This window comes from Helianthus annuus, chromosome 6 (assembly GCF_002127325.2).
Source record: "Helianthus annuus cultivar XRQ/B chromosome 6, HanXRQr2.0-SUNRISE, whole genome shotgun sequence".
Lineage (NCBI taxonomy): Eukaryota > Viridiplantae > Streptophyta > Magnoliopsida > Asterales > Asteraceae > Helianthus > Helianthus annuus.
The window spans coordinates 15037718-15058933 of record NC_035438.2 but is presented as its reverse complement, the minus strand read 5'-3'; the positions used below and the strand labels follow the sequence as shown (position 1 = coordinate 15058933).

Sequence of the window (21216 nt, the reverse complement as noted above, 5' to 3'; positions counted from 1 at the left end):
TTTCTATTGGATTAGTTTCAACACATTTTTATATGCAAAAGCTCTGAAAAAAATTGTTGAATGTTTTTTAGAATTTTAATTTGAATTTTTAATGCATTGTTCTCCGATTCCCCACTCTTTTAATGTTCTCCATTGAACTTCACAACATATATCTATATCTATATCTATATCTATACTACTTTAATAAGGATATAGGAAGGACAGAATGGTAATTGAACAATGTGTTGAAAACACCCTCAATGCACAATGTACAACACTTGAAGCACCAAGAAACACAACATAATTTACCCTTCAACTGATTCATCTTCAGCCATCCATTTCTTTCACCTTTTCACACGGATTGTGATCTGAACGGTTGATATTCAGCTCACATGGATCGCCCTTTCTACTCCCTTCTCTCTCACAACTCACATCTCACAAACTTTATCAGACTCTTTCTCTCTCTTTCTCCCAGATGATGAAAGATGTCTGGAGTGCTGATGGTTTGAGATGAAATCAGATGATGAACAACCTGTGATGAAGAACAAACATCAATGAAATCGAAAACACACAGGGTTGAACACGGATTTGAAGAAACCCTAACTGAAGGTTTTGTCCGGTCATCTGTTGTGGTTTCTTTCGGCTTTCTTCCACATCAACGATTAGCAAACACAAAGGTAATCAAACCCTAAAATGTCTAAATGGACTGGTTGTTTTCGTTCTCAGCTTTCTACCCTTTTGTTGTTCATCTAACTTGAAGGAGAAGTCCTGTTGAGTTAACATGTAATTTCATTAGGGTTTTACACGATGTGGTTCACCAGCTTAACGAGAATTTTGAATTATTTCCTTCTTTGATTTTTAGGTTTTTTTTTTGCTGTGACATATTAGACAGGTATTGGGATCCTCAATCGATAAGATTAACAATTCGTGCGTTGCTGTGACATATTAACAATTTCATTAGGGTTTTACACGATGGGTTGATTGACCTAATGTGTTATTTGTTTAATTACACCAATTTGTAAGCGCTTATCGCATAAACAGCATTATGTGCAACTCAAGTGTTGATTTATTATTGCTAATTGTGATTAGTGTACTGTTCTTTTAGCAGGTTTAATGGTGGCATGTTTGTGCTGGTTCAACAAAGCCAGAAAGCGGAGGCGACGGCTAGGGTTTCGATTAGTGATCTCGGTCTGATGTTCTTCACGATAGAGATGCACTCGAGATGGTAAAGATGGAATTCCAGCATTGCTTGGGGTTACAGGTGTGCTTGATTTGGTGGGGTTGAAGTTGAACGTTTACTTGAATCCTTTATGTATTTTTCGTTTTTACTAATTGCGACTAATTTTTGTCTTATGGTATTGCAGGGATCCGCGTTTGAGTTTAGTTCTGGCTGGAATCCGAGTCGATCGTTTCACAACTACAATGGCGTCTTCTAGGGTTTCATCAAAAGTCCAAATCAAGAAAATCCGTTGGGTCCATCACTAAAGGTAAACTCTCTAACCTCAACTGACTATGTTCTTTTGAGTATTGTAGAATGACCATGTTTCGCTCCTTCAAATTAAGCACTTCGGTTAATAAAGGGGTCTGTTTGATGTTTAAAGGGGTCTGTTTGATGTTTAAAGTCAATTTTGAAGTGGGGTAGCTTCTTTCTTGTTTGTTTTCCCTGGATTTTGTTATTATATTTGTTTGTTGTTTTGGTAAATTTAAACTATAGGTCATGTAAGCTCTCTTTATTTGGTATTGTGTGAAATTTTGATCGAAGATGGTTGTAAACTGTTATTTTTCTTTTAATCTTTTGTAGTTGTTTTGTGTAAATGTGATTTTTTATTTTGAATTTGTTGACATATCATAGTGTGAAGTTATTTTAGTTTGACTATGTTGAATGGGATCAACGTCCCAAAGTACTCAGCGAAAACTACATCAGATTTGTTAAATCAACATACTTGGTGTCGTCGCTGACCCTAATTTTGAAACGGTTTCATGGGTTTTTGTTTGTAAAGGTAGAGATCTTTAGTATTGCACCATTTACCATGATTCTGACTAATTTGAGCTTTGATTTGAAGCCCTTTATTTACGAGTTTGCATTTTGATTTTGGATCTATTTGCTTGTTTTTCTTGAATTTGTCATGACTGAAAGGTAAACCCTAAGTTAGTGATTTTAAAAGTTGAAGTTTGCTGGTTTAATTTGTGGGTTGGTGTTAAGCTTGGCAGACCAATGCTGAGTTTGACACTAATCAATGAGCAGGTCACATGCTGCTTGCTGTCCTATGATTGTCACTTTCATTATTTTGATACATTATTTTTCGATGTGTTTTGACTGAAGTAACCACCGTTGATAGCTGCAGATATTTTCAGATCTGAAGTATGATAGGCCAAACGAATTGACGGATCGGCAACTTTCTAATGAGATGGAAGCGATTGCGGCTGCTTATCATATTTTTAGAAATGCTGCTCAGCCTGGTTTCACGTAAGAACGTTTATATCGGCAAGTTCTTTAAGTATGCTTCATTTGTTGGTGATTAACTCATTTTTAATTAATGTTATATGTTTACAATGTAGGTACATTGAAGATATGGATTTAAGGAGATTTATGAAAATTAGGCAGGCTGGCACGTTTGGGTGACAAGCATAAACCCATTTAAGTAGAAAAATTTGGAAGTATTTTGTTACCGGTCGGGTTAGGTCAGAACACTTCTGGACCTTTTTTTTCAACAATAAGTACGAATAAACTATTTATGTTAATATGCTTAAAAAACTATCCCATGTTTCAGGAACGAAGAAGCGCATGGGACTCGAGGGTTGTACCTCATGGCAGTCAAAGTAACAAGTAAAACAAGAAGGAAGCGAGTCATAAGCGTAGTATGTTGATGCATTTAAACTTTTTTATATCTTTTTTTAAGTATAATATTAATTTTTTAATAAAAAAATGGTTGCTGGATATAGGAAAGCAGTCATTGGATCTGGGTTGTTCAAGATTTGTTGTGAATGTTGATAAAATTGATAGCTTTTTTTAGATCTAGGTTATTAAGAGGTTGATTTTAAAGATTTGCTTGATTTTGTTGAGTGTGATAGTTTGATGGGTTTTTTTGATTTATAATGTGTAGGTAGAGGTGCACAAAATAACCGGTTATTAACTTAAACTGTAACTGGTTAATAGTTGATCGAGGAGTAACTGATTAGTGGATGTTTTTTACCGTAGGTCAGTAATTGGTTAGGGATCTTTTAGAACTAACAGGTTATTATTAACTGGTTTTAAACTGATGTGCTGGTTAATCGCGAATATTTTTTTTGAAAATAACCGGTTATTAACTGAATAGGTTGAAGTGAATAACCAAAGAGTTAAAGTAATATCCGGTTAAAGCAATATCGAGCAAGCAAAAATGTGAAAACAACCAGCGGTTAGGTTAACTGAACCAAAAAAAAAGAGCAGGTGCGCGGTACCCCTGACCGCGGAGGGGATCCCCCTCCCAGTTCACCACCCGACAAGGATCTCTGGCGGCAAATACCCTCCCAATACTTGGGGTTCGAGAGAGGTGGGGTTGCCACGTCTCGAACCCGAGACCCCAACGATCCAAGTGTTGGAATATGGGTGTCGGTGGCCAACTGAGCTACCCCAGTTGGTTAGGTTAACTGAACCAGTTATCTATACTACTTTAATAAGGATATAGGAAGGACAGAATGGTAATTGAACAATGTGTTGAAAACACCCTCAATGCACAATGTACAACACTTGAAGCACCAAGAAACACAACATAATTTACCCTTCAACTGATTCATCTTCAGCCATCCATTTCTTTCACCTTTTCACACGGATTGTGATCTGAACGGTTGATATTCAGCTCACATGGATCGCCCTTTCTACTCCCTTCTCTCTCACAACTCACATCTCACAAACTTTATCAGACTCTTTCTCTCTCTTTCTCCCAGATGATGAAAGATGTCTGGAGTGCTGATGGTTTGAGATGAAATCAGATGATGAACAACCTGTGATGAAGAACAAACATCAATGAAATCGAAAACACACAGGGTTGAACACGGATTTGAAGAAACCCTAACTGAAGGTTTTGTCCGGTCATCTGTTGTGGTTTCTTTCGGCTTTCTTCCACATCAACGATTAGCAAACACAAAGGTAATCAAACCCTAAAATGTCTAAATGGACTGGTTGTTTTCGTTCTCAGCTTTCTACCCTTTTGTTGTTCATCTAACTTGAAGGAGAAGTCCTGTTGAGTTAACATGTAATTTCATTAGGGTTTTACACGATGTGGTTCACCAGCTTAACGAGAATTTTGAATTATTTCCTTCTTTGATTTTTAGGTTTTTTTTTTGCTGTGACATATTAGACAGGTATTGGGATCCTCAATCGATAAGATTAACAATTCGTGCGTTGCTGTGACATATTAACAATTTCATTAGGGTTTTACACGATGGGTTGATTGACCTAATGTGTTATTTGTTTAATTACACCAATTTGTAAGCGCTTATCGCATAAACAGCATTATGTGCAACTCAAGTGTTGATTTATTATTGCTAATTGTGATTAGTGTACTGTTCTTTTAGCAGGTTTAATGGTGGCATGTTTGTGCTGGTTCAACAAAGCCAGAAAGCGGAGGCGACGGCTAGGGTTTCGATTAGTGATCTCGGTCTGATGTTCTTCACGATAGAGATGCACTCGAGATGGTAAAGATGGAATTCCAGCATTGCTTGGGGTTACAGGTGTGCTTGATTTGGTGGGGTTGAAGTTGAACGTTTACTTGAATCCTTTATGTATTTTTCGTTTTTACTAATTGCGACTAATTTTTGTCTTATGGTATTGCAGGGATCCGCGTTTGAGTTTAGTTCTGGCTGGAATCCGAGTCGATCGTTTCACAACTACAATGGCGTCTTCTAGGGTTTCATCAAAAGTCCAAATCAAGAAAATCCGTTGGGTCCATCACTAAAGGTAAACTCTCTAACCTCAACTGACTATGTTCTTTTGAGTATTGTAGAATGACCATGTTTCGCTCCTTCAAATTAAGCACTTCGGTTAATAAAGGGGTCTGTTTGATGTTTAAAGGGGTCTGTTTGATGTTTAAAGTCAATTTTGAAGTGGGGTAGCTTCTTTCTTGTTTGTTTTCCCTGGATTTTGTTATTATATTTGTTTGTTGTTTTGGTAAATTTAAACTATAGGTCATGTAAGCTCTCTTTATTTGGTATTGTGTGAAATTTTGATCGAAGATGGTTGTAAACTGTTATTTTTCTTTTAATCTTTTGTAGTTGTTTTGTGTAAATGTGATTTTTTATTTTGAATTTGTTGACATATCATAGTGTGAAGTTATTTTAGTTTGACTATGTTGAATGGGATCAACGTCCCAAAGTACTCAGCGAAAACTACATCAGATTTGTTAAATCAACATACTTGGTGTCGTCGCTGACCCTAATTTTGAAACGGTTTCATGGGTTTTTGTTTGTAAAGGTAGAGATCTTTAGTATTGCACCATTTACCATGATTCTGACTAATTTGAGCTTTGATTTGAAGCCCTTTATTTACGAGTTTGCATTTTGATTTTGGATCTATTTGCTTGTTTTTCTTGAATTTGTCATGACTGAAAGGTAAACCCTAAGTTAGTGATTTTAAAAGTTGAAGTTTGCTGGTTTAATTTGTGGGTTGGTGTTAAGCTTGGCAGACCAATGCTGAGTTTGACACTAATCAATGAGCAGGTCACATGCTGCTTGCTGTCCTATGATTGTCACTTTCATTATTTTGATACATTATTTTTCGATGTGTTTTGACTGAAGTAACCACCGTTGATAGCTGCAGATATTTTCAGATCTGAAGTATGATAGGCCAAACGAATTGACGGATCGGCAACTTTCTAATGAGATGGAAGCGATTGCGGCTGCTTATCATATTTTTAGAAATGCTGCTCAGCCTGGTTTCACGTAAGAACGTTTATATCGGCAAGTTCTTTAAGTATGCTTCATTTGTTGGTGATTAACTCATTTTTAATTAATGTTATATGTTTACAATGTAGGTACATTGAAGATATGGATTTAAGGAGATTTATGAAAATTAGGCAGGCTGGCACGTTTGGGTGACAAGCATAAACCCATTTAAGTAGAAAAATTTGGAAGTATTTTGTTACCGGTCGGGTTAGGTCAGAACACTTCTGGACCTTTTTTTTCAACAATAAGTACGAATAAACTATTTATGTTAATATGCTTAAAAAACTATCCCATGTTTCAGGAACGAAGAAGCGCATGGGACTCGAGGGTTGTACCTCATGGCAGTCAAAGTAACAAGTAAAACAAGAAGGAAGCGAGTCATAAGCGTAGTATGTTGATGCATTTAAACTTTTTTATATCTTTTTTTAAGTATAATATTAATTTTTTAATAAAAAAATGGTTGCTGGATATAGGAAAGCAGTCATTGGATCTGGGTTGTTCAAGATTTGTTGTGAATGTTGATAAAATTGATAGCTTTTTTTAGATCTAGGTTATTAAGAGGTTGATTTTAAAGATTTGCTTGATTTTGTTGAGTGTGATAGTTTGATGGGTTTTTTTGATTTATAATGTGTAGGTAGAGGTGCACAAAATAACCGGTTATTAACTTAAACTGTAACTGGTTAATAGTTGATCGAGGAGTAACTGATTAGTGGATGTTTTTTACCGTAGGTCAGTAATTGGTTAGGGATCTTTTAGAACTAACAGGTTATTATTAACTGGTTTTAAACTGATGTGCTGGTTAATCGCGAATATTTTTTTTGAAAATAACCGGTTATTAACTGAATAGGTTGAAGTGAATAACCAAAGAGTTAAAGTAATATCCGGTTAAAGCAATATCGAGCAAGCAAAAATGTGAAAACAACCAGCGGTTAGGTTAACTGAACCAAAAAAAAAGAGCAGGTGCGCGGTACCCCTGACCGCGGAGGGGATCCCCCTCCCAGTTCACCACCCGACAAGGATCTCTGGCGGCAAATACCCTCCCAATACTTGGGGTTCGAGAGAGGTGGGGTTGCCACGTCTCGAACCCGAGACCCCAACGATCCAAGTGTTGGAATATGGGTGTCGGTGGCCAACTGAGCTACCCCAGTTGGTTAGGTTAACTGAACCAGTTAAAGAAAATAATGGGTTTGTGCACCGGTCGATTTGATGAGGGTTTATTTTGAGATGATTATTAATGTGATACTTTTGGAAATTGTTGAGCTTATTTGGGACAAATTCTATGGTGGTTGTAGCTGGGGATTGGCTGCAGGGACCTTATGTGTACTACCTTTACACGATGTACGGTTTCGGTATAGGTGAAATTGGGCAGCTGTTTATTGCTGGATTTGGATCTTCCATGCTGTTTGGGACAATTGTTGGATCATTAGCTGATAACAGTAATTTTGCATTTCCCTTCAAAAAATTTTACTAAAGTTTTTTTCAAGTTTATGTAATTGTTAATGTTATGTGGAATTTGACTTGATAATATTGGTTTAAATTCAGTGGTCGAAAAAGAGCTTCGGTTACAGTGCATAACTTACATTTTGAGTTGCATCATGAAGCATTCACCTGACTACAGAATTTTGATGGTGGGACGAATCTTGGGAGGGATTGCCACTTCGCTTCTGATTTCGGCTTTCGAGTGATGGCTTGTTGCTGAACACAACAAGGTGAGTGACGTTTGGATGTGTGTTTTGAAATTGATTATGTAATAATTGAATAATCCGAATATATTAATCAGCTGTGACAAAATCGACAGTAAAAGATCGTGTTTAGAAAAAAAAATTGCAGATACAATCATTGAAATAACAAATAAAATTACCAAAATATGCAGATTTTTGAAGAAAAAAACGAAAAAACTTTGTGAAATTTGTTCAAAACAGATGGATTTATAAAAGTGATTGTTTCAGAAAACAAGTTGAATCTGTTTATCAAAACTTTAATTTCAGGTAAAATATTTTGATAATTGGTTTCATAATAACTAAAAACGTATTACCATGATATCAGTTGATAATAAAAGATTTATGGTATGAGGTGGTTATTAAAAAAATGGAGATTATTAACATGTTTTTTCTCCTTTAAAGGTTGAGGCTGAGGTTTCACGACTTGAAGCGTTGAAGTCGAGCAAAATGAAGGAACTCGTCTTCAAGAAACGATTAGAGTTAGAGGACATTTGTAGAAAGACTCACTTCCAGAAGCTGCTGATAGTTCAATGGAGATAGCTATGGAAGCTATTGAAGCTGGTAGATGTGGATTTGAACCTTGTGAAGAGCTTTCTTGGTTCGTTTTCTTCTCAAGAGGGACTACCGTGACCTGCTTCGAATCTGCTTGGTCTCATGGGCCTTCAACTCCCACAAGACGACAATAAGGACAAATGATTAGATGTTTGGATGAAATACTTGATCTTGTGAGAGGATAGCCTTTTGATTGACCCTCCTGCAAGTTTTGATCGCTTTACTTTTTGACGGATATGAAATAGCATATTGTGTTTCTCACATCATTGAAGTTTGAGGTTGTTATTTGATTCGATTTCAGAAAATCGGGTTCGAAGGAGTTGAATTTGAACCCTTGACACACTGTTTGGTGTGGTTTGATACTTTGACTTTATCCTTATTATTTATTTTTGGTTGCTAAATACGAGATGTGTATTGAAGTTGTAGTATAAAAAGTTGTAGAGAATGCGTTTAAGATTAAGATCTTTAGGAGAATGGGGTTGCTAAATGAATGAACAAAACTTTGAGTGAAAGGGCAAAGACTGCGATAGTTCTTATACGGCTACCAAAGACGTTTTGGGAATATCCTGTTAAATCTGGTGTTTGGGCCGATTCTTTGAGCCGTGGGCTAATTGATCTTAATATATCTGGACATAAGTGTGCCACTACTACCAAAATTTGAATTACTTTTGTTATTTGACCCATACATAATCGACCCATTTTATGATATTCGTGCAGCCAAGAAGGTAGACCTGACTGATGTGGGCATTGTTGGCAGTTTGTCTGTAGGGGTCGAAGAGAAGGATAAGGGACTTCCAAATTCTTTGTACATGGGTCGAGCTATGGGCACTGGATCTGGGCTCGGTTAGTCCACTGGTTTCATTACTTCGGCAACAACAGATATGGATGATTTCTTTTCTAGCCTTGGCGGGCCATAAAATCAATATGGTTCGTTCCAAAAGTGAAACCTTCTTTTATTGGTTTCACAAAGTTTATACAGTTACATGTAAAATATTTTGTTCAAGTGTGAGATCGTTTGGTGTGTCGATGACCTTGTAGCAATTTATGAGATTTTTTTGAGTGTTTGCCACTGGTGATGCTTTATGCATATAGCGTCGGTGCTGCAAACAATTTTACTCCTGGATTTGTACCTTACTTCCTGGCAATATAGTGTGTATGGATTTATCTCAAATATCCCACTAGGTCCAGGTTTTTGTATCATGTTTCTGTAGCATAATTGATTAATGTGATAAATGACACTGTGTATTGCGGAAATATGATAAAGAAGGTATAACTGACAAGTTAGTTGGGTTCGGTCACACGCTAAAATTGGTTTGGGTTAAAATGAGTGTCTTGTGGACGCAATCAGGGTGAGAAGGAAACTGAGATAACCGATTGAAGTTAACTGAACAAAATCCATAACTTGTTATTCGGTATTAACTTTTGGTATTCCTTAAATTGGTTTTAGTTGGCATGCAAAGACTGACGAGAATGCCTCAGTGTTACTGTATGTCTCGGGATGTATAAGGATTTAGAGTTGCACCAAAGGAGCTTGAATTGCATTCATGGTGTCCTCTTCGTTTAGACGCTTTAATGTATTAACATGTGTTTTGTATGTGTAAAGATAAGTTTAGCCAACCCAAATATTATATATAACTTTTTTTAAGTTCGAGGTAAAACCCAAGCCTCAAAATACTTAGGCTTGGGCCGGCCTTAGGTTTGTATTATCACATAGTTCATCGTGGCATAATATCATATCATATGCATTATTTCATCAGTTTTCTAAATACAAGTGTTTAGTTAGTATATTGAATTTGTTCCAGTTGCTCTTTGTGTTATTGTATCATGGTTGTGCTTTTGTTGGCTTGGCGCAGTTCGGTTTTACGTCCTTTTAAAACTCTTTAAATCCCCATGACCAGTTTTGAAGTACCTTAACCGAAAATTTGGATTTTAGTTATGATCCAACTGAACTGAACCTTCTCATGCACACATTTAGAATTACTAACAAGTGTTGTGTTTTCCGTTGCATTGCGAATTTGGTTTTGGTTATTGCTCAAAACCGAACCGCCCCGTACATAGCCCTAAATTTACCAACCTAAGTGATATGTTTCCCGCCGCATCGCGCGGGTAAACGACTAGTATGTATATATATATATATGCAGAGAGAGAGAGAGAGAGAGAGAGTTCAAATGAGAAGAAATTTGTTGTAAGAAGAAAAAAGAAGAAGTTTCAACCAATAAGAATGCTTCATTTTACTTCATTTAATATTTGCATTTAATTTTAATATAAGCGTATGTTTGTAAACTTATATAGATAATTAATTTGTAGTTTTCCTCTTTAATAGCTAACTACATTAACTTTGTAACTTATTTTCAAAATATATATTTTTTGAAAATATAAAAAAATAATAATTTAGAGTGTAGGACAAATTAGTAGGTGTGTAGGATAAATTACGAGTTGTCTATGAAAAATTTAAATATATGTATGATAAATATCCAAATGTGTAAGATAAGTTTTTATGTGTGTAGGAAAAAAAATTAGTGTAGAGAATGATAGTCTTTATGAGTAATTAATTACTTAAAGATAAGATGAAATAAAAACTACTTAATATTTTACAATTATACCCTTTGTTCTTTTTCTTCTCAACTAAATTCTCTTCTCAAATGAACTTCCCATATATATATATATATAGGGGGGAGTTGGCTACAAAGTTCGTTTTTCCTACAAAGTGTAAAAAGTCATAAAACACCATCATGTCAACCATAAAACACACTAAAAATCCACAAATAACAAAGTGAAGATTACTAAAACGTCATATTTGTGGGTTTTGTGTTGTGTTTTGGATGATAATGCTTTGATTAGCGAATGACTAACATTAGTGTGTTTTATGTTGATTATGATGTTGTGTTTTATATTCATAGTTCTACGATGGTGTGTTTGAAGTTTTATGGACTTTTAGGGTTTGGATAGTGTATTTTAGTGATCTTCACTCTGTTATTTGTGGGTTTTAAGTGTGTTTTATGGCTAAAATTGTGGTGTTTTATGACTTTGTACACTTTGTAGGAAAAATGGACTTTGTAGCCGAACCCCACCATATATATATATATATAGGGAGCCGCTAGAATGAAAACCACCTCGAGTTGTAAGAACCGCGAGAACTACACCCCACGGAGCGCCGTTCGCCATGATTTTTTTTACAAGTAGATGTGTATATTATAAACACAGCCGTAAAAAAATCATGGCGAACGGCGCTCCGTGGGGTGTAGTTTTTTACACCACAAGTTTGGTAAAAAAAAAAGAAAAAAGAAAAAAAATTAAAAAACACCAAACTTGTGGTGTAAAAAACTACACCTCACGGAGCGCCGTTCGCCATGATTTTTTACGGCTGTGTTTATAATACACACATCTATTTGTAAAAAAAATCATGGCGAACGGCGCTCCGTGGGGTGTAGTTCTCGCGGTTCTTACAACTCGGGATGGTTTTCATTCTAGCAGCCCCCTATATATATATAGGGTATGGTTCATGCGAGAACCACCTTTATTGCGAGAACCGCGAGAACCAATGTGAACACAACCTAAAATAGCTAAAAAAACCTAACCCCCACCTCCCCCCCCCCCCCCAAAAAAAAAAAAAAAACCTAACCCCCCCACCCCCCAAAAAAAGAAACCTAAACCCCCATCCCCCACCCCTAAAAAAATCAAAAAAACATACAATTTTTTTTTTAATATTTTTAAGTTAAAATTGCTACTTTTAGTAGCAAAAAAAAATTATTAAATTTTTTTTTGCTACTAAAAGTAGCGATTTTTTATAAAAAATATTAAAAAAAAATTTTGTGTGTTTTTTAGCTATTTTTAGGTATTTTTGGTTGTGTTCACATTGGTTCTCGCGGTTCTCGCAATAAAGGGTGGTTTCTAACGGATCCTTGCCCTATATATATATATATATATATATATAGAGAGAGAGAGAGAGAGAGGGGGGGGGAGAGAGAGAGAGAAGGGGGGAGCCCGGTTACCGTACAATACCTTTTATCATGCGGTGCGTACGTGCTAACCACAACCACACGATCTGATACAATCTTTTCTTAATTAAACGCGGTGGCACGATCGTAATAAGCAAAAACTTCTAATAGAAATTTTGGACAAAATGATATAATTGTCAATTTACTCCTTCATTTATCATAAGAGATTCGCAAATTGAATACCAAATTGGAGCCAAATTCTAGCCCTAAAATCTCTCATTTATTGATTTCGATTCAACGCACATTCTTCTCGCTTCCAATTCTACACACAATTAAGCTATAAACCTGCCATTTCCACATAACCTCATAGGCTACTGCAACATTGTATGTAGACATTTTAATCATGCATGTTATAATTATGTAATGAAACATGTTAGATAAATCTAGTAATAATGTGTTTTGCTAATCATACATGTTATAGAAAAAATAATCATGCATGTTGTATAAGTCTAGTAAAAATGTGTTTTGCTAATCATGCATATTGTAATTATGTAATGAAGCATATTATATAAATCTAGTAATAATGTGTTGTTAATCACGCATGCTATACTCATGTAATGAAACATGTTATAAATATGTAATGAAGTATGTTATATAATTATGTAATGAATCATGTTATAACTATGTAATAAAGCATGTTCTAATTTTGTAATGAAGCATGTTATATAAATCTAGTAATAATGTATCTTGCTAACCACGCATATTATAGAAAAAATATTCATGCATGTTGGAAAACACAAAACATGTAAATACGCATGCTGGACGGATCCCCTATTTGGACATTGTTGGATTTCGGATTTCAAACTTCTTCAATCGAATCATGATTGTCTTCCATTTCAACATCTTCTGTATTTCGTCCGGCACCCCTCTGTGGATCCATTGCAATCGAGTTTAATTGAAACCTTAATCGCCAATATTAACCGCGCCGGATAGTTTTAAAAATTCTGGAATATTCGAATCATAAATACCAGAATCGTGGTGTAACGAACTTGTAATATGGTGTTGAAGGGAATTGTCTGATGTACCCTTGGGAATGAAAAAAAAGAATGACACATGTTATGATCTTGTCGCCACCTACGCATCTTACGATTAAGGATAATGTATTTTAAACTTTCTCTCTCTCCCTCTCTCACTATATATATATACATACATACATATATATATATATATAGAAACGGGATCAGGAGAGAACGTTGAAAAGTGTGAGAACGGTGAAAACGGATCCTGGCCCAACACCTGGCAGGGGGCGCTAATTGTTATGCGGGGGTACGATTGTCCTTTTATACGTTCCCTCCTTATTCGCGTTATAAATCTCTTTCAAATTAAAACTCCAAAGATTTCTTGTTAGCTGTTACCTCCTTTGCAAGCTTTCTCAGATCTATGGCGTCTAACGCGGATTCTGTTCGACAAAGTAAAATTCGTTGGCATTTTCTATTTTTGTTCCAGCAAATTATGCAACAGATATGGCGTTTTGTTCTTTTATGCTTGTTTCATTGTTTTTTTTTATAATGTGTTGTATGATTTTCAATGGAGTTATTACATTATGCAATTTAATCGTGTTTTAATTGGTATTTAAACAATTACTAAGAACTGATCAATGGCGTTATTACATTATGCAATTTAATCGCGTTTTAATTGGTATTTAAACAATTACTAAGAACTGATAATTGGAGTTTTCAATATTAATTTTAATTGTTGTTTACGATCTAGTATATTTCTTATGTTTTTACGATCATTGGCGTTTTACATCTATTTGATTAGTTTTGAATGTTATTTAGTAGTATTTGTAAACATCAGTTATTACTATTTGTTAATTTGTGTAAACATCAGTTTTGTTAATTATGACGTTTTCATTATGATGTTATATTTTATTAATTATTCATCTCATGGCGTTTTCATCATGTCGTTTTTAAATTATGTGTTTATTATGTCTTGTTTATTATTCAATTAATGGCTTTTTAATCTATAATGTTATTACGAGACATTTTCTATTTTTAATGGTGTTTTTCTAATTTTTCTGTTCCTCACTGTGTTTTCTCAGACGAAGTTGCTTCCTCGAGTCAAAGGCTTTGCCCCAAAACTGGATTACCATTTATCATTCCTGACGTCAGTGAAGAAATAAAGCCCACAATGGACATGGTATTCTCAAGCCTCGAGGATTGTTATTCAATGTATTTTTCATTCTTATAGAACACACACAGATAGTCTTCGAGAGCCATTGTAGAGTAGTTTGGCGTTTTGTATATTTCATTCCTGTAGAACACAGACAGATCTCAGTTTGGCGTTTTACATCATTTTTATACATCATTTTTTTCCATTCTTTTTCCGACCTATTTGTTCATAACATGCTACTTCGAAGTTACGTAACAAACAATATAAAATTGGTCAAGCAAATCAAACGCCAAAAAAAAACGCCACTAAATAAAACTACCAAAAACCTCTAATTTTGGTCATGTTAAACTCAATAATGTTTTGCTGAACGAGATGGACAACATTGTTAATCCTCAGTCAAGAAAGATGTCTAACAATGTTGTCCATCCCGTTTAGCTAAACTTTATTGAGAACAAAACTGAATCTCCATGAAATGGCGTTTTTTGAATTTTTGTGGTTTTTGTATGTTTTGGCGTTTATATTGAAGAAATAGTGTATATCAAAGAAACACGGATTGGAATCTTTGATATTTGGGTTTTTTTGGCGTTTCTAAGATGAATGGTATAGAGGAAAATACGGCGTTTGGGGCTTTGGTGTGAATTTTAGTAGGTCTGAGAGGTTGTTTATATAGGAAGTTTTTGGCGCGTATTTTAGGCACGATTTTTATTATAGTAAATGCTAGTAATTAAGTTCCGTCGTTTTAGTACTGTTTGTTCAGCTTTATCAGTTAAAAACAAAGTTTGGCGTTCTATATCTAATGGCGTTTAGATTAGGATGAAGTGTGCTATGTGTGTTAAGGCGGGATTTTAATAGCGCTTTATTCGTGAGTTTGGCATTTTGTGTAGAGAAGTAAAAAGACCATTTTACCCTTAATGAAACGCGCCACACTAATAAAAGTGATGTTATTTACGGAAACGCCACCGCGTCAGTGATTTGCCCTAAATATCCTTTGTTGGATGTTACTTCTTTTTGTTGAGCATATAGTTAATCAGTTCAAAGATTGGATGTGATTTATAACTCGTTTATGCTTCATAGATTAGATTTATAACATCGTGGCTAGATTTGGAATAATGAAAACATATTAGATTGCAATAGGATGCGAAATGGGTGGGTCGTACAGGTTGGGTAACGTAGAAAATGATAAATTATAGGCCGGGTTACACACCTATATTGTTTTATTGTGCCGTTTCTTAATAAAGTTACATTAAATTTGATTACAAAAACTATCATTCAAATAATGATCTTTTTTTTGTTTTGAACGAATCATTTTAGGAGGTGGTAAACACTTAGCTTATTAGGAGGTTGTAAACACTAGAGCTTGCTGGTTAAAACTGGCTCTGGCCATAACAAGCTCTAGTCAAAAGTGTTAAAGTTGTTTACAGGTTGGTGTCCAAACTCCAAACAGTTTGAGTTGAGTTGGTTCTCATATGGTATCTTGTACTTTCTTTTAGGTTTACAAATAATAAATAACATGCTTTTTTTCTAAAAGAAAGAACACTTTGAGAGGTTTTCAACTTTTAGGCCATTTTTACCATAAGTATTGTGAAACTTATGCTTACATCTTGGTATTTGTCAGTTTTAGTGGATTCATATTTCTTAAACCCCCAGAGGCAATGCGAGGAGGTATTTCTAGGATTCCCATGCATTTGCCTACAATCAACAAGCATAATTTACTTATGATGCTGTTATGCATTTATGTGCATACATCTTGATGTAGTTTGGAAACTGTGATTCACTCGAGCAACATGAGTTTGCAAGAAGCAAAAATTGTGTGGTTGATGACGACCCACGCCACTTCCATCCAATGATTCCCATCGGAAATGTTTTGTTGATTCACTACTGAAACCGTCAGAAGATGATATCATGTTTTGGCCACACAGGTTATGCGTTAGGCTTAGGGAGTACTGATTGGTTATCTCTTAATGAGGCTCTTAATAGTTTAGATCTCTTACTGGTTCAACAATTAATGGTTCAGTCTGTTTGTTTCACGAGCAGATGTCTGAATGGGTCAGACAAATGCCTCTGAATAGTTAAGCATTACACTGGGTCTGAATGGTTAAGACCTCTAATCTGAATTGGTCAGACATTTGCTCTGAACGGTTAAGCTTTATATACTAGCTCTTAATGGTTTAGACCTCTTACTGATTCAACACTTAAAGGTTCAGATCTCTTACTGGTTCAGCACTTAACCATTCAGATGTTGCCAAACAACCCCTTAGTCTTGCTTCGTGGGAACTTTTATCTAATAAGCGTAATGAAAATGCTTTAAATTGTCTTCAAAACATTTCTACGCAAATGGGGATTTTTTCTTCAATTACTTTTTTAGATTCAGAAAAGTAAAGCTAAGAACAATAATGATCCAGTTATTGTTATAAATGATAATCAGAGATAATCAAAAAAGGGACTTCATTTTATTGATTTATCTTGCATACTTTCAAAGATACATAGATAACGTATAAATAGACATTCGCCTTAGATAATAAAGGAAATACAATAAAGATGATTCACAATTATTGGTTGCCTGATTTACGGATGCCAAGAATAGGGAGGATTCTTGTTAACCCATAATTTGCTCTCCAAGATATCCTCCTTTCTAACACTCCCCCTCAAGTTGAATTGTGGGATTGCCACGATTCAACTTGGATTGGTTTTGATTTTGGGTTTTGATTATGTTTGGTTTTTGGTTTGGCTACCGTCTCCTTGACATGGTATTTTGGCTTGATTTGAGTTACCGCCTTTAGACATGGTAACTTTTGGCTTGATTTGAGCTACCGCCTTTCGACATGGCAGCCTGTTTTGGGTTTTGGTTTCCCCTCAAGTTGAAAAAAATCAACTTGGCCATTTGGGTTTTGGCATTTGTTTTGATTTGGGTTTTGGTTTTTTTTTTTTTTTTTTTTTTTTTTTTTTTGATTTTTTTTGAGCGGATTTTTTTGAGCTCTAATCTTTTGGAGCTTTGATTTTTTGAGCTATATCTTTTTGAGCTTTGATTTTTTTTGAGCGGAGTTGATACTTGTTTTTTTTTTTGTTTTTTTTTAATATTTTCTTTTATTTAAAAAGGAGCCAGATAATTATACCCATCATCCGGAAACCCTAACTCCAATATCTCTCTCCTCACATCATCAGGCAACGAGGATCCACCCGCCGTCATCTGCTTCTCAAACCCCCGATCCTGACCGCCGAATTCATCATCGCTGTAATCTTCAGGAGCATCATCGAATATTCCGTTGTTATCATCGTCGAAAAAGGGTTTATCTGAGTTTCCGTCAAGCCTGACGAACACTCGGTCGCCGGAGGGGTCTTCGGAGTAATTTGGGTCGGAGGAGTCGCGTGAGATTAACTGGAAAGTTGCGGCTTTCTTCTTGTCGATGAACTTCTTCTTCTTCTTCCCCATTGTTAATGAATTTGATCGACTTGCAGGTGTGTTGTGTAACGACTGGAAATAGATTTTTCAGGGTTTTAGGGCAATATATTGGGCCGATGTGAAACTATGAAGAAGGGACAACAAAGAAACAAAGAAATCACAGATTTGAAAGGTTTGGTCGAACGGTTTTGGTTTTTGGTTGGAGATTTGATATTCCAAAGTTTTTTTTTTTGGTCTTGCTGGTTTGAGATTGATGAACAGAGTATCCACGGATCAGAAACTCTGCTCTGATACCATGTTGTAAATGATAATCAGAGATAATCAAAAAAGGGACTTCATTTTATTGATTTATCTTGCATACTTTCAAAGATACATAGATAACGTATAAATAGACATTCGCCTTAGATAATAAAGGAAATACAATAAAGATGATTCACAATTATTGGTTGCCTGATTTACGGATGCCAAGAATAGGGAGGATTCTTGTTGACCCATAATTTGCTCTCCAAGATATCCTCCTTTCTAACAGTTATGGATATTGCAATTGTTGTAACCTTTTATTGATTTTAAACCGTTTGACGCGTTTCCTTTATTCCTAATACTTTTGTGTTCAATAACCTTTAACCCGTTACCTATAAGTTTTGGCCCGTAAATAAAATCTGCTTTCAACAGTTTGAGTTTCAGCCAAGAGTCTCCCTTTGGATGGATGGAAACTTGACATTGATATCGTAAATTAGAAATGTCAATGGGAAGACTTTTAGTTCTTTTGCTTATCACTCATATTTTGTTGTTTTTGTTTTTTCATTAAAAGTACTCTTTTAGATACATTTGATCCTTTTCCTTTATGATCAAAGTTATTAGATTTTATTTTTTGGCGCGTTAGAGATAAGCCATGACCCCACTCAGTTCACCGGTAAAGAGTCAACATTGCAACATCTAGAAAAAAACATTCCATCAAAATACGTGTAATTAAATTTTACCTTTAACACAAAGATTTTTTCAACATGCAAATAAATTAGTATGAAATTCTGATTATCCAGGCTGAAGCTAACGAACTTGCTTTTAAAGTTGAAGCCCTCAAATTTGAAGCTTAAGTATGAGATTAACCGGTAACCGATACATGTGAGAGGTTGAAGCTTCAAAATGCCATACTAATGGTAACACATAAAACATAACCAAATGATGATGCGTTGATGGGCTGTATTATTATTTCTCAATAAAAAAAAGTTCTTTTCATCTTGTTACATTTTGTTCTACGACAGGAACAACTTAAAACCACACAACAAGAACTGAAATCATAATCTCTTCACATCCTATATAAGTATTAGGGTTTATTATGTAATTAGTTAATAGTTAGATAGATAGTTTAGATTTATTATTAAGTGGCGGTTATGAAGTTGAAGGACAAAAGTTGACAAGATGGAAGTTTGAAACTTCCCTCAATAACCGAATAGGTGTGTCTCTACACACACACCCATTCCCAATCGACACCAAGGAAAGGAGCAAGGGACGCGACTGTTGATCATGCGGACGAGAATCAACGCACCTCTTCAAGATCCAATCTCAACCACACATCCAAGAGACATGACTTTTCACGAAGAGACGCGTCTATTCACTCGTACCCGTAGGAAACTATAAATAGAATAGATTGAATCATTTGTAACTTACACACTCTCTTATTCAATTCACTTGTAAATACATTCAAGATTTGTATTCATTCAATAAAGGTTAGTTTATTCGTTCGTTGTGATATTCATTGTTCGTTAAGAAGATTCTGGGCAACAGTGGTATCAGAGCCTAGGGCTCAAATTCGTTTCGGGAAGACGATCATCAGGCGGGTGGTTGAATTCCCTAGCAATTCTGATCACGCAGGAGGCGTCGATTAGGTTGTTTTTTGTTAAGTTTTAACATCAATCGCATCAAGCGGGTACGATTGTTGTTCGTTCATAATCGGTCATCAGGAGGGTGTTCGATTTTGATCCGATCATCACTGAGGGTGTTTGGATTATGAGTTTTTTTTGTTAATTCAAATCACGGCAAGAGGCTACGATTCGGGTTAAGAAGACGGAAGCAAATCTGAGAAGTTTGTATTCCGGTTTAAGGTTTGAAGAAGCAATCGCAAATCTGAGAAGTTTGGGTTGTTAAAGACACAAAATCTGAGAAGTTTTGTGATATCAAAGCATCAAGAGGGTGTTCGTTTGAGAAGTTTAGTCGCAAATCAAGCGGGTTTGGGGCTGATTTTTTGGTTTGTATTTAGAGAGTCGCGAATCAAGAAGGAAGAAGAAAAAAAACGCAGCCAAGAGGGTTGTTAAGAAAAGTCAGAAAACGTGCGGTGAATCACGATAAGAGAAGTCGGTCGGTTCGCAAATTCCAGGTTCTACGTTCTATTTTTTCTGGAATTTATATAAGATTTAGAAATTGGTTTGATTCCGTTAGAAAGTTAGTGTGAATTTTTTTTTGGAATCATAGACTTCGGTTTTAGGAGAAAACCAAAGTATAGAAAGTGAAAATTGTTGGAAAAGAAATTATGGCGGATTCAGGAGGAGCCTCTCCGTCAAACGCGGTAGTAATTAGAGAGGGTAGTTCGTTCTCCCAGTTTCAGTGTCCTATTTTAAAGTCTACAAATTATACGGTATGGGCAATCCGTATAAAAACCATTTTGAGGGCAAACGGATTATGGGAAATGATAGAACCAAAAGAAAATACGCAAGCGGATGAAAAGAAGGATATGATGGCGACCGCTTATTTATTTCAAGCACTACCGGAAGATATGATAATACAAGTTGCAAGTTGCAAGAGTGCAAAAGAAATTTGGGATGCATTAAAGACTAGACACGTCGGTGCAGATCGAGTGCAAAAGGCACGTCTTCAAACGCTCAAAACAGAGTTTGAGATGTTAAAGATGAAGGAGGAAGACACTATCGATTCGTTCACTGCAAGACTAAATAGCATTGTCACGAGGGCAAGTGGTCTTGGATCAACTTTTGATCAACCAACTTTAGTACGGAAACTTCTGAGTTCTGTACCAAAAAGGTTCGTTCAAATTGTTGCAACCATTGAACAATTCGCTGATTTAGAAACAACGACGCTAGACGAGACAATTGGAAGATTGAAAGCCTATGAAGAAAGGACCGGTTTGGTGGATGAAAACCCGGTATATAATCAAGAGAGACTTATGTATACGCGACGCGACAAGAACTATGGTCGTGGAAGGCGTTTTGGGAAGAATGGACAAGGAAGGTTCAACTCATCGCAAGACAAGTGGCGAAATGGAAAGTTCAAACAAGAAGATGTTGATGAAGATTCATCACATGATGCTTACAAGAGTAGAAGCAACCAAAGGAAGTTTGGGAAGGATTTAAGCAAGATAAAATGCTACAATTGCCAAAAGTTTGGTCATTATGCCTCAGATTGTCCTGAATCAAATCAAAGAGAAGAAGAAACAAATCTGGTGCAGGAAGACGATGAACCAACTCTCCTAACGGCAAATAAAAGAAGACTGCAACGATCTACTACAACATACTCATGATAA

The 21216-nt window shown here is 35.7% G+C and overlaps 1 long non-coding RNA gene across 32 annotated transcripts; it reads left to right on the top strand.

Moving 5' to 3' along the window:
* The first annotated feature begins 200 nt into the window (after window positions 1-200).
* On the top strand, window positions 201-9341 carry LOC110878031. Of its 32 annotated transcripts, none has more exons than XR_004860165.1 (15): window positions 201-656; window positions 1085-1240; window positions 1344-1466; window positions 2319-2446; window positions 2539-2661; window positions 2751-2838; window positions 3907-4108; window positions 4540-4706; window positions 4796-4918; window positions 5777-5898; window positions 5991-6113; window positions 6203-6290; window positions 7257-7337; window positions 7444-7610; window positions 8025-9341. It is a non-coding gene; the product is annotated as an uncharacterized LOC110878031 (long non-coding RNA). The 32 variants fall into 32 exon arrangements; XR_004860149.1 differs by having other exon boundaries at window positions 203-656; window positions 1088-1240; window positions 7194-7337; XR_004860147.1 differs by having other exon boundaries at window positions 203-656; window positions 1088-1240; window positions 5771-5898; window positions 7194-7337.
* Window positions 9342-21216: the final 11875 nt, after the last annotated feature.